The 12,889-nt window shown below is 31.0% G+C and overlaps 1 protein-coding gene and 2 pseudogenes across 6 annotated transcripts in view; 1 reads left to right on the top strand and 2 right to left on the bottom strand.

The window, feature by feature from the left end:
* Window positions 1-12,889, top strand: part of LOC148614001 (uncharacterized) — a 163,510-nt gene that overhangs the window by 83,222 nt on the left and 67,399 nt on the right. The gene's annotated exons all lie outside the window — the stretch shown is intronic.
* Window positions 1,161-3,031, bottom strand: LOC148614007 (uncharacterized; annotated as a pseudogene).
* Window positions 6,741-10,899, bottom strand: LOC148614006 (heat shock 70 kDa protein 12B-like; annotated as a pseudogene).

Raw genomic sequence — 12,889 nt, 5'->3', positions numbered from 1 at the left:
CCCAACCCAAAATTTGGTCCAAGCCTTCTTCTTTCATCTATTGTTACCACTACAAAATATAGGCAAAAATACCGAAGCGTTAGATTTGGGACAATTCAAATATAACAAAGTCCAAAGTCATGGCATGATCATAATTATAGGAAACAAAGACGATCTACATACACTATGTAGAGAACTGAACCAAATAGATTGTACATACAAACTGAGGATAAGAAAACAACACGTCATACAAAATAGTATAGAAACTGGAATATAGCTCCCTGATACCATCACATTTGGGCAATATTCATCACTTAAAACAAAATGATAAAATAAAATAAATAATGTGGTTCAGTGGAAGACATTGGAATAGACATAACAAATTAATATCATTAAATATGCGTCAGAGAACATGCTACCTTATTGAATTGATAACCAAGAACCCAAGAATTTGATTTTGTACTTAAAATGAAGCAATAAATAAATCGAGCATTTCCACGCAAAATCTCATTCTTTAAATGTATGACATGTGTGGGTGTTTATGTCACATGATTAAAATTGGCTATATCTAACAATGACCAAACGTTAGTGACATTTTGTTTTAACAATGAGTGGTAAACCCGTGAATAAAAGTTGTTTTCTTTACAAAATAAATAATCAAAACTCAAGTATTTTGTATCCTCATGAATACATACTTGAAGTCAAGAATCCGTTGTACATTAGTGGTATTGCATTTGAGTTGTATTTAAATATACTCTTTGATTCTTTATTTCTGATGTATTCTTTCTGTTTAATATTACTTTTTAAATTAAGAATGAAATTAGTTTTTTTTATATAATGCAGTGATTTAATACTTAAAAAAAGACCCAACAATTTTTAACGAGAATGAAATTAAGAAATAAAATCATTCACTATTTAAATAAAAGCAATAGGGTAAAAATACCGATAAAACGAAGGCGGTGTCTTAAAAAAAAATAAGATAAATATTGTTGATATTACTTATTAAAAAAAGGGAACAGCCCTGTCCCGCTAAGGACGCGGTGTATATTGTATTATTTATGTGTAGTTTGAAGTACGATTAATTATGGGAAAAAAATTTTTTTATTTGTTTTCAACATCCTGAGGTTTTGATCTTTCTTTTATTCAACTAAAAAGTCTTTAGATGTTAGTCGTATCGTTTCTTAGTCCCCATTTCGACCTTTTGGTCCAGTTTCAGACATTGAATACATTTGGTGAAGGAAATGTAGAAAACGAGCACCCTCATCGCAGTTTATTATGTGTTTGGCCACAGTTTTAATATCTTCGTCTTCCTTGTTTACTAGATCGTGTTTCCACTCATGGAATCTTGTTATGGGAATTTCCATACGTTTTTTCGTTTCTGCATCGAGTTTGTTGGCAACTGTATTGATAACTTTCTCAATTGCTCCTTCTGTCCAAATGAATAGGTTTTTACGCATGAATTCTTCAGTGAATATTGAAACTGCATCACTATCGTTCTTGAAGCTTGAGGATTTTAGATATCCAACCTCATATCTATGATCTTTTTTATGTAACTTTTCAAGAATAGTGCGTACGGTTTTATTCGCATTTTTCGTTATTTTATCCAAGTCTGCCAATCTATAAGTGTCTTTTCCGATGATTTTACAAAAGTTTGTTTTTGAGTCTGCCGCATCTTTGCCTTCACCAAGTCCGGATACATGTATGCTAGATAAAAAATTACGGAAAGACTTATCTATATTTACAGGATGAGACAGGTTGCCGATTGACAGCTCGGTTATATTGTCATTGATCACCACGTCGAACAACGCTTCTACAATTATTTTGTCGGTAGGTCCGTCCACAAAGAGAATTCTTTCCGAGAAAAGAATATGCTTCATTTTTTCAACTTGACCGTATTTTTGTATCCTTTCGGAAACTTCATTACAGAGTGTGATATTTGATTCTTGTGTAAATCTTTAGCTGTCATATATGTTTGATCAATAGTTAAACGGTCCAATATTGCTTGGTTATGAGAAATAACAATGACAACTCGATCTTTGACTTTTTTAAACACACAATCTCTAAGTTTCACAACCATCTGGGTATGCATACCCCTATCTGGCTCTTCTAATGTTATCGTCAAATAGTCTTTGTAAGACAGTAAAAGAGCAACCTGCTCAGCTTCAACAATCCTTTCAGGACATTTAAGAATCGGTTCCTTCCTTGCATTAGTTTCCGCTTCATTCAAAAATTGAATTTCTCCATTGTCTCGTTTCACGAATAAATAAGGCCGAACAACAGCCTTGTGGTATTCAACATATAAATGTTGGTCTATTTTATCGTTCTTTATGAGTTCGGAAATTAGTTCTGCCCGTTTGCATGATTCGGTATAGTTCTTGTCCTTCATATCGTGTTTAATTTTCGGACTTTTTGTCCATTGAAGAGCTCCAATCGATCGCATGCCTAAAACTCCAACATAATGTTCGTCTAGATAATTGAATAAATGAGCGACCTCTTTTTTTGTACTACTCTCGGTTTGTTCTTGTTTATTCAATTGAATTAAATAAATTAACAATATATTATTTATTCACCTCAACATTCGTTCTTAATCCTTTAGCACAATCAGTCTCAGATCCAACATGACTAGTGAAATGTTTAGGGGACTTAAAATCTTTCACGTGACAATCATACCTTTCTTCGTATCGAGCTAACATAATTTCTATTGCTAGATCTTTTTTCACTTGTATTAGCACCTTGTATGTATAAAACAGATCTAGACTTTGATAAAAAGACCACCAGCGTACAGATTAGTTAGTTGTAGTTTGTTTGTATCTTCCTGTGGAATCTCAAAATGACAAAGCGCATACGGAAAATCGTCTTTAGTAAAGTCTGTAGAAAAAGACGATGTAGTCGTGTTGATATCGGTTGAAAGACATCGATGGATAAGTTCAAAGATTGCAGTCTTCCCTGTTGAGTTCCCACCAATTATATAGTTTACACCTACATCGAATGTTAGTCTTTGCGGATGAACGAAGTGAATAAAATTGTGCACTGCAAATGATGATCTTAGCATTATCCTAGAAAATATTACAAACAAAAACTCAACAAAGAAAACAACAAATCAACAAATAAACAAAGAAAACAAAACAAACGAAACCGAAAAACAACTTTGAGATAAGGTCGATTTTCAAATATATTTTTGCAAAATTTATTAAACGTGAAAATTATCATGGGGATAACCTGCTTAACCATGATTTGCAAATATTCTAGTCTTGCGTAAAATAAAATTATTCATTTGTTGACAATTGTGTTTTACTTTTGACGAAAATGTTGTTTTTACGACATTTTCTACCCACCCATAAGTGTTCAGCCTAACAGACTTCGGGTTAGTTTATTATACAAAATAATTTATCATTGCGTACAATAAATTCATTCATTAGTTGCTACTTATTTTTTTTTTACTTTTGATGAATGTTTTATGTTTTAACGAAATTTTCTACCCATAATTGTTAAGGCAAACGTACTTTGGGTTGCTTAATGTAGCATTTATATATATATTGTAGTATTAGATACATAACTGCGCACGATCTTAGCTATTGGGTTTCCTGAACTGTATTAGTTATTATTTGTTTTAACTTTGTCTCTTTACTTCTTTGATGTCATTTGTAACATTATTTGCCCATGGTTTTTTTTCTTACATACATAGCAAGTCCCTGAACTATTTTAAGTCTTTAATCTATATGTACTTAAAAGAAGATTGTTTTAATTGAAACAGAATAAGGCCGTTTCATATTGTTGTTGTTGTTGTTATTTGGTCATGCTTTTAATTATAATTGCAAATTATACAGTACAAAAACATTCAGAAGGTTCCAAACCTATTGTTTTGTATTGTTGACGAAATTGTTGTGTTTTATGACCTTTTTACTCATAAGTGTTCCAACAAACAGACTTTGGGTTGTTTAATTATACAAAGTGTAAAATTATTGAAAATGATTCGATAAGTTATTATCAAGATAAAAATTAGTCGTCTACAGTTGTATTTAAAATATAAAAAAATAAATTTTACCGGCACAACTTTTGTCTTGAATTTTTTTTTTATTTTGATGAAACACATTCAAAAACAATAAGCAAATAGTTTATTGCACAAATGTGTCATAAAATGTATCATATTATTTGAGTATAAATGTAGGCGCCCATATAAATTTAAGCCAGAAGACGAGTCCAAATTTAAAGTGCAATATTCAATGACTCAAATCTTCGTTCGTCTTATATGGTCAAAATTTAAAAATGAAGTCAGGAAGATATACTGTTCTTGGCATTTTACGAAAGACCACGCAAAGTTGACGTAACGATAGTGGTTCTAACTAAATAAAAAGCAGGGTTAGCAGGGTTAAAGGTCATTGCTTTGCTTAAATATTGACATTGTTTTTGTGTCTACTTTAACAATTTATATCAACGGTACAAGTAAAAGGGTTTTAATCAACTTACCTTAGCGGTGGATTTTTTTCCCGTTACACTTTACTAAAATTTACATGTAGTATTATGTTCACTGTAGGTATTGGTTACGTAACATTGACATAATATGTAATTAAAAATGTCCGTAAAGAATTTAGGTATCCCTTTGCTACAGAATATACATAAATGTGCCGTGTGTTGTGAATATTTAGAATGATTCTTCACATATATTTATGACCGAATTGTTTGTATATTGTAACTAGTTTTTTTTTCTACACACATTCAAATATAAAATTGTCTAATTCAGAATTGTTTTATGATCTGTTCATTATTTTCATTTTAGAAATTGCATAAGTATTTTACTATTTGCCGCAATTGTCAGCTAATGATAAAGATAAATGTGGAACAATAGTAGCGTTTAGAAAATTCATATATAAATACCTCGTATATGGCTATAGGTACCATCTTTGATAATATTTGCTCTAGAAAATTACTTATCAGAAACGAATTTGTTTGAAAAAAAATAAGTCTAAGCTCATGCAGTGGACCCAAGACATTATTTCAAACAAAGAAAAAAAAAGAATGAATTAATAAATACCTAAATAAATAGATTAAAATTTACCGAGTGTTTATCATATTCATTTTCATATAACTAATCCTACCCAATTGCGATAATGTTTGTTTTTAATCACTCCAAGTACTAAACTATGAAGTTGAGCCTTATAATGTGCAGTGTTATATCCAAAGATTAATAAAAAAAATTAAGTTTGTTTAAATGTGCATGATGTAAGCTTTTCTTTTGGTTTATTCATTTTATGATTTATTATGTAGCCTCAAGGACACTTAATGTGGTTTCAACCGATTCCCTGCTCAATATGTACAACCATTTCTTATGTACTTCATGAAGTTTCATGACAATTTAAAGTATACCGTTGAATTCTGATATATCATAACTCCACTAAACAAGTGGCCGGTATATTGGAATCCCTTTTTTCGTCCGTCATTCCTTCCGTCTGTCCAAGTTTCCTCGCAAATCTCGGTTCCCAATTGATAAAATATATTTTCAATTTTCATGAGCTATGTATGAACTATGTATACAATTTTGCTGTACATAATATGGGGTAGGTGAAACCAGAAATGCTCCTGGAAATGATAATAATAATCTTATCAGAAACGAATTTGTTTGTAAAAGAAGTGTAAACTCAACCAAGGAATTAAAGATTTCATTAAAAAAAAAGAAAAACAAATATAAATAGAAGAATAAACAAATTAATAAACAGACATACACCAAATATATGTCATACTCGTATTACACATCAGTCACGATTAAAAAAGATAAATTGTACTTTATGCATACATATATTTTGTATAAGTATGTATTTTATCTGTAATCATTACTTATTGGCGATTTCGTTTCTTTTTAATTACCCCAATGACTAAACAATGAGTTGAGCCTTAAAATGTGCACTGTTGTACCCAAACATAAATTAAAATAACAAATTCTGTTGAGATGTGCATGATGTAAGCATATCATTTATTGTACTCATTTTACGATTTATGTAGCCGCAAGGACTCTAAATATAAGACCAACAGATTCGCTGCTTAATACACACAATCTTTTGACATTTACTGCATGACAGTAGTTTCGTGATAATTAAATGCATACCGTTTAATTTTGATATATCATACCCACTCAACAAGTGGCTGGTATATTGAAATCCCTTTGTCCGTCTGTCATTCCGTCCATCAAAGAGATCCACTGCAAATCTGAGGTCCCAATTGATAAAGTATATTACACAATTGGTATGTAATTTTATAAAGATGGGACATACATTGTAAGTTATTTTGGTTTTCTTCCGATATTTACTTCCTGTATGATTGGGAGAGACTTTACATTACAGGCATAAATCCTCATGTTTTTTTTTAGTTAAATAGTTAAACAGATTCGTGCAGAGAACGGAGGAATATTGAATAACAATATACCTCAATTTGGATATTGATGAACTGCTTATAAGGAGGAAGTGCAAAAAATAAACCCGAACAAGGATTTGATCTCATCAGGGCGGAATGGTTCATCAGGTGATGCATATTTGAAAACAAAAATTGTTACATACAACTGAGTTTTTCTTTTTAATGGAACGCCACGATGACATCATTGTGTAATTTATATGTACATAGTTTTGTATTGCATTGGATTAGGATTACAAACAATTGCGAACCAGGTGAATAAAATACGCATACTTTTTTGTTAACATTTATTGAGATACATATAACTTTACAAATAGATTCTCGATTCCAGATTTTATTATACACTGATTGTACAGGATTGTAACAGAGGTAGTCAACTAATACATACAATACTATTGTGAACATGACAGAGATAAAAAGAACATATATACAAGTAACATTCTTACACAATCAATACAAATTTACTGGCTGCAAAACATGAATAAGGAATAATCGATATGCACAGGGGAGAATTATGTTTCATAATGTGGACTCCAGTAAAATGTTTGCCAGTTTTATCAATAAATAAGGCAATGTTATTTAGAACGGTAACATTACATAACAATAACATGCCTTGCATCCTCGACGGAGAAGGATTTTATATATAGTACTACATTGTAGGTCGGTATATGTTTCACACGCAGTTTGTGTACAACGTCACTTGCACATACACATATATAGTCAAATTCATCGCCCACCAATCTATCATTACAAAGATAATAGAAACTTACTTAACGAGGAATGTTATTCAATCGTCCAGTTTCTATTGGAAATTGTATATTGTTACAACGAAATTTCGCATGACTCTGACGTCTCTTTGTCTTTTAAATTACCTATAGAACTGACCTTTTCATCAAATTAACATCTTTAAAAACCATCTCTGTATAAATTGGTCTTTTGAAATGTGTGGTATACATGATTTATTTCAATTGATTCCAGTGCACATTGACCGTCCCAAATATAACTCAAGCCTGTGTCATCTAAAATCGATTAAATAAAATCGATCAATTTCTTTTCAAACGATTTGTTGAGTGCAGTTTGAAAAGAAATTGATACATAACACCTGATAGTTTTGATTTATTTGTGAGGAGTTTTGACCAGAAGCTCAACATTCTAATCTTAACCTTTTTTTTGCTAGCGGATAGGCACCTGTCTCCCCATACACCATATATTTCGCTGTTCTGGAGTGAACCTAAACACTCTTTTTCGAAAACTGTAAATATATCTTGTCCAAAACCTGTAGATCCTCAAATCCCCACATTTCACAAGACTAAAGTAATATGTTTAATACATGTTAATCGTAGTCAAACTAATAACTCAAAACTCTATTTCAACAAAATGGCCAGAAAATACAATAAAAGTACAGTTAAGCTGAAGTTGAAGTTTGGTAGTGTTGTTTGAAAATAAAAAAAAATTTACAAAGTTTTAAAACGTCTTCTTTTCAAAGACAACATTTTTATAGTTCATTGTCATCAAATTAAGATATCAAAACTATATACTTGCAAACAAACCTGCAAACAGATGCGGAACTGCATAGGAATTCGTATTGTTTATAAGGTACTATTGATTGAATATGAAAAACAAATATACATTTTCTGAATGAGTATAAGATAGTATTGATTTTAATCAAGGGAATGAAACCGAAGACAATGAAAACGTCATACGGACAAGTTTTTCTCATCACATCTACAAAATAGGGCGAAGCCGACAGAACAGAAGATGACCACGGTTTTTTTTTGTTTTGTTTTGTTTTGTTTTTTTTATTTTGTTTTTTTTATTTTACTTTTTTATTTGTTTAGAAAAGCATAGAAAGCGAACCTCACTGGTACACCTTGTTCATGTTCGAGTGGAATCTGGGTTGCTTATTTACTTTTTTTACACGTGTATTTTGTGTGTATTTCATGGTCCTTTGTGTGTGTGTCTGTTTCTCCTGTCTTTATCTTTGGAATATATTCTTTTGATTTTCGCTCGAATCATGGTTCTCTTAATTACTTTTTTAATTTTTAGAATTATTTCTTTTCTTTCAAACCGCTCTTAAGAACTTGTGAAGAGTTGCTATAGAATGTATGCCGTTATGACTTAAACTTAAGTAACATTTCATGATGAAATGTAAGAGTAATTAAAGGAATCAATGTTCTAGCGGTAATCAAAAGAATGTAATCCAGGGACAAAGACCAGACATGGAAAACAAATATACACAACAAGGAACATAAAGAAATTAAAATCATACGTACAAAGTAACAAAAGCATATCAGCAACTCGGACTCCAATATAAACTGGGAGCATCGTTTAAACTTTAACTAAAGTAAATATTCATGAAGCTGCAATACACAAGGGGTCGTACCGACCGTTAAGCTGCTTCATACGTACATCTGTTTTTACATTCGCTGTATAATAATAGTACAGTTTGGTATATTTTGAGTAAGTCGATGAAATATTTTGTTCAGAGAAGGAAAGGATATGAAACTGCAATAAACCTCAATTTGATCATTGATAAACTACTTAGAAAGTACAAACAATTTTACTCGACAGGGACGGAATTGGTCCTCGGGGATGAAAATTTCATTTTGTTTTTGGCTTTGTTCTTTTTGTTTAATTTCTGGAATATATACAACTGAGTTTTCTTTACGATTGGATTTATAGTATTTCACAATTAGTTTGGGAATATAATTGTTATTTAAGAACACACGAAATCAAAATATACTGTAAAGTATTTAGGTCATACGCTGGTGCACTTTTCACGTTTCAATTCTCTTTTGTCAAATTGTGAAGGTATTGTCTTTGTGAAATGGTATAATGAAGCAATTACATATATAAAACCAAATGCTACATAGTACCTATTTGTAAGAGTTCTAGCATTAAGATTTTAAGTAAAGTTTGTAAATGCTTTACAACACCCAACTGTGAAAGATCAGTTTTTATTTATCAATCTTATTTTGTTTTGTTTTGTTTTTTTTTGTTCGTTTGTTTTGGTTTGTTTTGTTTTTGTTTTGTTTTTGTTTTTTTCCTTATTGTTTCATTTCATATTGTACTATTTTAGTTTTGTCTTATTTAAGACAGTTCGTACTTTGGAATATTTCATATCATAACTTGATAAAAAAATGACCCACTTTTATCGAATTAGCCTAATATATGATCTTATCGTAACGTTATTATAGCATAAACTCGTGAACATTTTATGATTGTTGTCGATCAAACAGTAACGATAGTAGCTATTTGTTTCATCTTGAACGCTAACATAATACAATCGATGTTATGAGAGCGTATAGCATATTCAATGAGTAAAATGCACAGTGATGGTTTCTATTCCATGCTGAGTGAAGTCGTATACAACCGCTCTTTTTCCTCATTTGAAATGAAGCACACCTCATTTGATACGTAACATGTGACCTCTTGTCACTACTAAAAGAATGTCTTTAGTACATGTTATTGAAACTAGATCCCAACCCATGGACGTCTAAGGTTTCTCTGTCCTACACTCTTAGGGGTTTTAGAATCGTTATATCTTCTCTGATCACATCTTTTCTTTCAATCTATTTGTAATAAAGAATCATTAAGAATGGAAAGCAATACATCGACAAAAACGGGCAGCCTTCAGCAACATTTATGACCTCCGTTTTCGAAAATGACATGTATTATTGCCATTTTAATTTAATGTCTTAATATTTACAATGTAAAAATCTGTATACCATTTCTGCTGAGTGTCTAATAAATTTCCTTGCACTTTCATTCAAAATAGCAGGCACTGTGAGCACCCAATGTATATCACCATTCCTCACGTGCTCTATACGCTCTTTAAAGTGATCAAAAAGATGATCTTTAAAGAATTTGATTCCAGCGCTGAACACTTCAACGGCAGGCATTGTTTTGCCCGTAGAATCTTTAATAGTTGTACTCTCATTCAGATTCTACACAGTTATCAAACAATAAAGGTGATTAAGAATATAATTGTTATGCATGTAATGTAAGACCTTCAGTTTATTCACTTCGAATATCAATTCTTAGATTTGCTGCAATTGTAATTTAGATTTGAATTAAATGCTGAAATGTTTTTTTCGATTAAGTAATAAACAGATAACATTTTGTCCTCATTTCATAAACACGTTTGTATTGTGTCTGTTGTTTTTACCTTTTTGATTAAATTCAACTGATGGAAACAATAAAAAGCTCATCATTTGTATTATTATAAAGTACCTCGTTTAAATAAATGGTCAGCTAAAATCGTTTGAAGAAATACCAATCTTTAAATTCAGTAGAGGTAGATAACTCAGCATACTTTTCCTCAGCTTCGTGGCCAAAAGAGTGGAATGTCTACCTGGTGTGAACAAGATACTGGTCGGAGTGTTTGGAACTTGGGATCTTCTTGCGCTCCAGTTATACGTAAATACTTTTGATCTGTCTCGAATAGTGGAAAAAGCATAACCACTGTAAGTTTTTTCGAAAATCTATGGCAACCACCAATAACCTGTCGGAAGCCATCTAGCCCGAGTCTAGAAAAAAACACACATTTTACTAAGATGTGTTTATAGTCACTGTATTTTAGTTTTTACTGTTTTGTCTATATTTGAATGTAGACACTGTTCAGTGTATGCAAAATTAGATTGAAAAGTTTGTTTGTTGCCCTTTACTTTGCATCTTGCTCAGTACAATTCTTATATGGAATACAGTATCTCTCGCGGATTTGGCCATTATCTCACGCTCTCATGCGAAAAATATTACGCATCCTGATAGTTATTACGCAAATTTCTAGAAAGTATACGTTTCCAGACAAAGTTTTGGATCTTAAAATTACGCCTACTTGTTCCATTTAACAAACAAATTATCAATTAAGGTTCTGCTAAAGTAAATATCTAGGACATTTCCTAATAAAATGTTTTCATTCATAGTTTTAATAATAGATTAAAATAAACACTGAAACATTGCTAAATGCATCTTTATATGTATATAACACACAAGCACAAGTCAAACTTAGGAACAAATGTTTTATAACTTCTATATAACATTAACAACAAAAATGTAAACAACATATTTTAGAATAAATCTACAGCTGTCAAAAACAAGATTTGAAGTCTGAAATTCATATAGTTCTGTTCCTAAATGTATAATGCAGTGCAAGCATTAAGGAATGTCCTAGATATTGACTTTAGCAAAACTTTAACTAAATCGCCTATTATCGTTTTAAAAAGAACAGGTATTTTTAGTGTTTTGTATGTTTTTATTGACCAAACTTTTTTTGAAAGAGCAATCAAGAGAACCAATAGTATAGCGAAAATCAAAAGAATGAATCTAGGAATAAACACTAGACATTGAAAACAGACAAACCCAACAAAGAACAATTGTCAAAACGTATTGTTTAAATATTTACACGTCAATATCAGTATAATATTGGTGATATTTGTTAAAAATCTTCAAAATGACATTTGCTTGCAAAATGTATGATTGCGAACACTTTTGATATACCTAACAGTCTATAATTATTGCATAAAATGTTAAAAATGGTAACATCAGTATCATGTTGGTGCTTGCGGACCAAAATCTTCCAAATGACATGCTTTTGCCAGGTTTATGTGTACTTTAAATACAAGTATTGTATAAAATGTTAAAATTGTCAATATAAGTATGATGTGGATAGTTGTATTACATATATTTCATTCCATATTCTGTGAAAGTAAATGTTCATGCAGAATGTATTGGTGCGGACACTTTTCATTTCAAAAATACTTTGATATTATTGTTTAAAACGCTAAAACGCTAAATTTGTCCATTTTAGTGTGGATGGCTGTGGTACATATATTTCGGTCATAATGTGTCAAAAATATTTCTGCAAACTGTTAGAGTGTGAACAATTTTTATTTCAATAATGGTCAGTTATTATTATTATTAAGAATGCTAAAATTGACAAAATTAGTATCATACGGGTTGTTTCGATACATATGATTCAATCCAAACTTTTATTGTCACATTTCTGCCGATTAAGCGGGAGCGAACTCTTTTAAATTCGAAAATGATCTATTTTTTGTTTGTTTGATATGTTAATTATGTCAAGATTAAAATTATGCAAGTATTTGTGACACAAAATTTGTTCAGTCCAAATTTTCAAAAATAGCATATTTTTAGAAATTGTAGGAACGCAAACATTATAAATCTATTATTGCCAGAAACTGTTGTTCTAAATATTTAAAATGGCAATAAAATGAACTGCGACACATTTATTTTTTTTCAAAATTCTTTCAAATGATGTTTTACTTTTAAATTCTTACAATGGCCGTCATAAAAATATGGTTACATGCATGCGGAAAAATGGAGAACCAGTTCATCGATTTAGCAATCAAAATTATTCCCTCGTCCTATTCCACATTGTCCTATTCATAGTTCTCATTCTCCATGCCCATTACCCACCCCCATTGCCCATTGCCCCTATTGTCCCTTACCCTATAAAATGGGAAGTTTATCCCGTACACGTACTATA

The sequence above is a fragment of the Perna viridis genome, chromosome 6 (assembly GCF_037379345.1).
Source record: "Perna viridis isolate PV_CMFRI_1.1 ecotype Kerala chromosome 6, ASM3737934v1, whole genome shotgun sequence".
NCBI classification, from domain to species: Eukaryota; Metazoa; Mollusca; class Bivalvia; order Mytilida; family Mytilidae; genus Perna; species Perna viridis.
The sequence above is the reverse complement of the archived record's forward strand: the minus strand, read 5'-3'. Positions and strand labels throughout refer to the sequence as shown.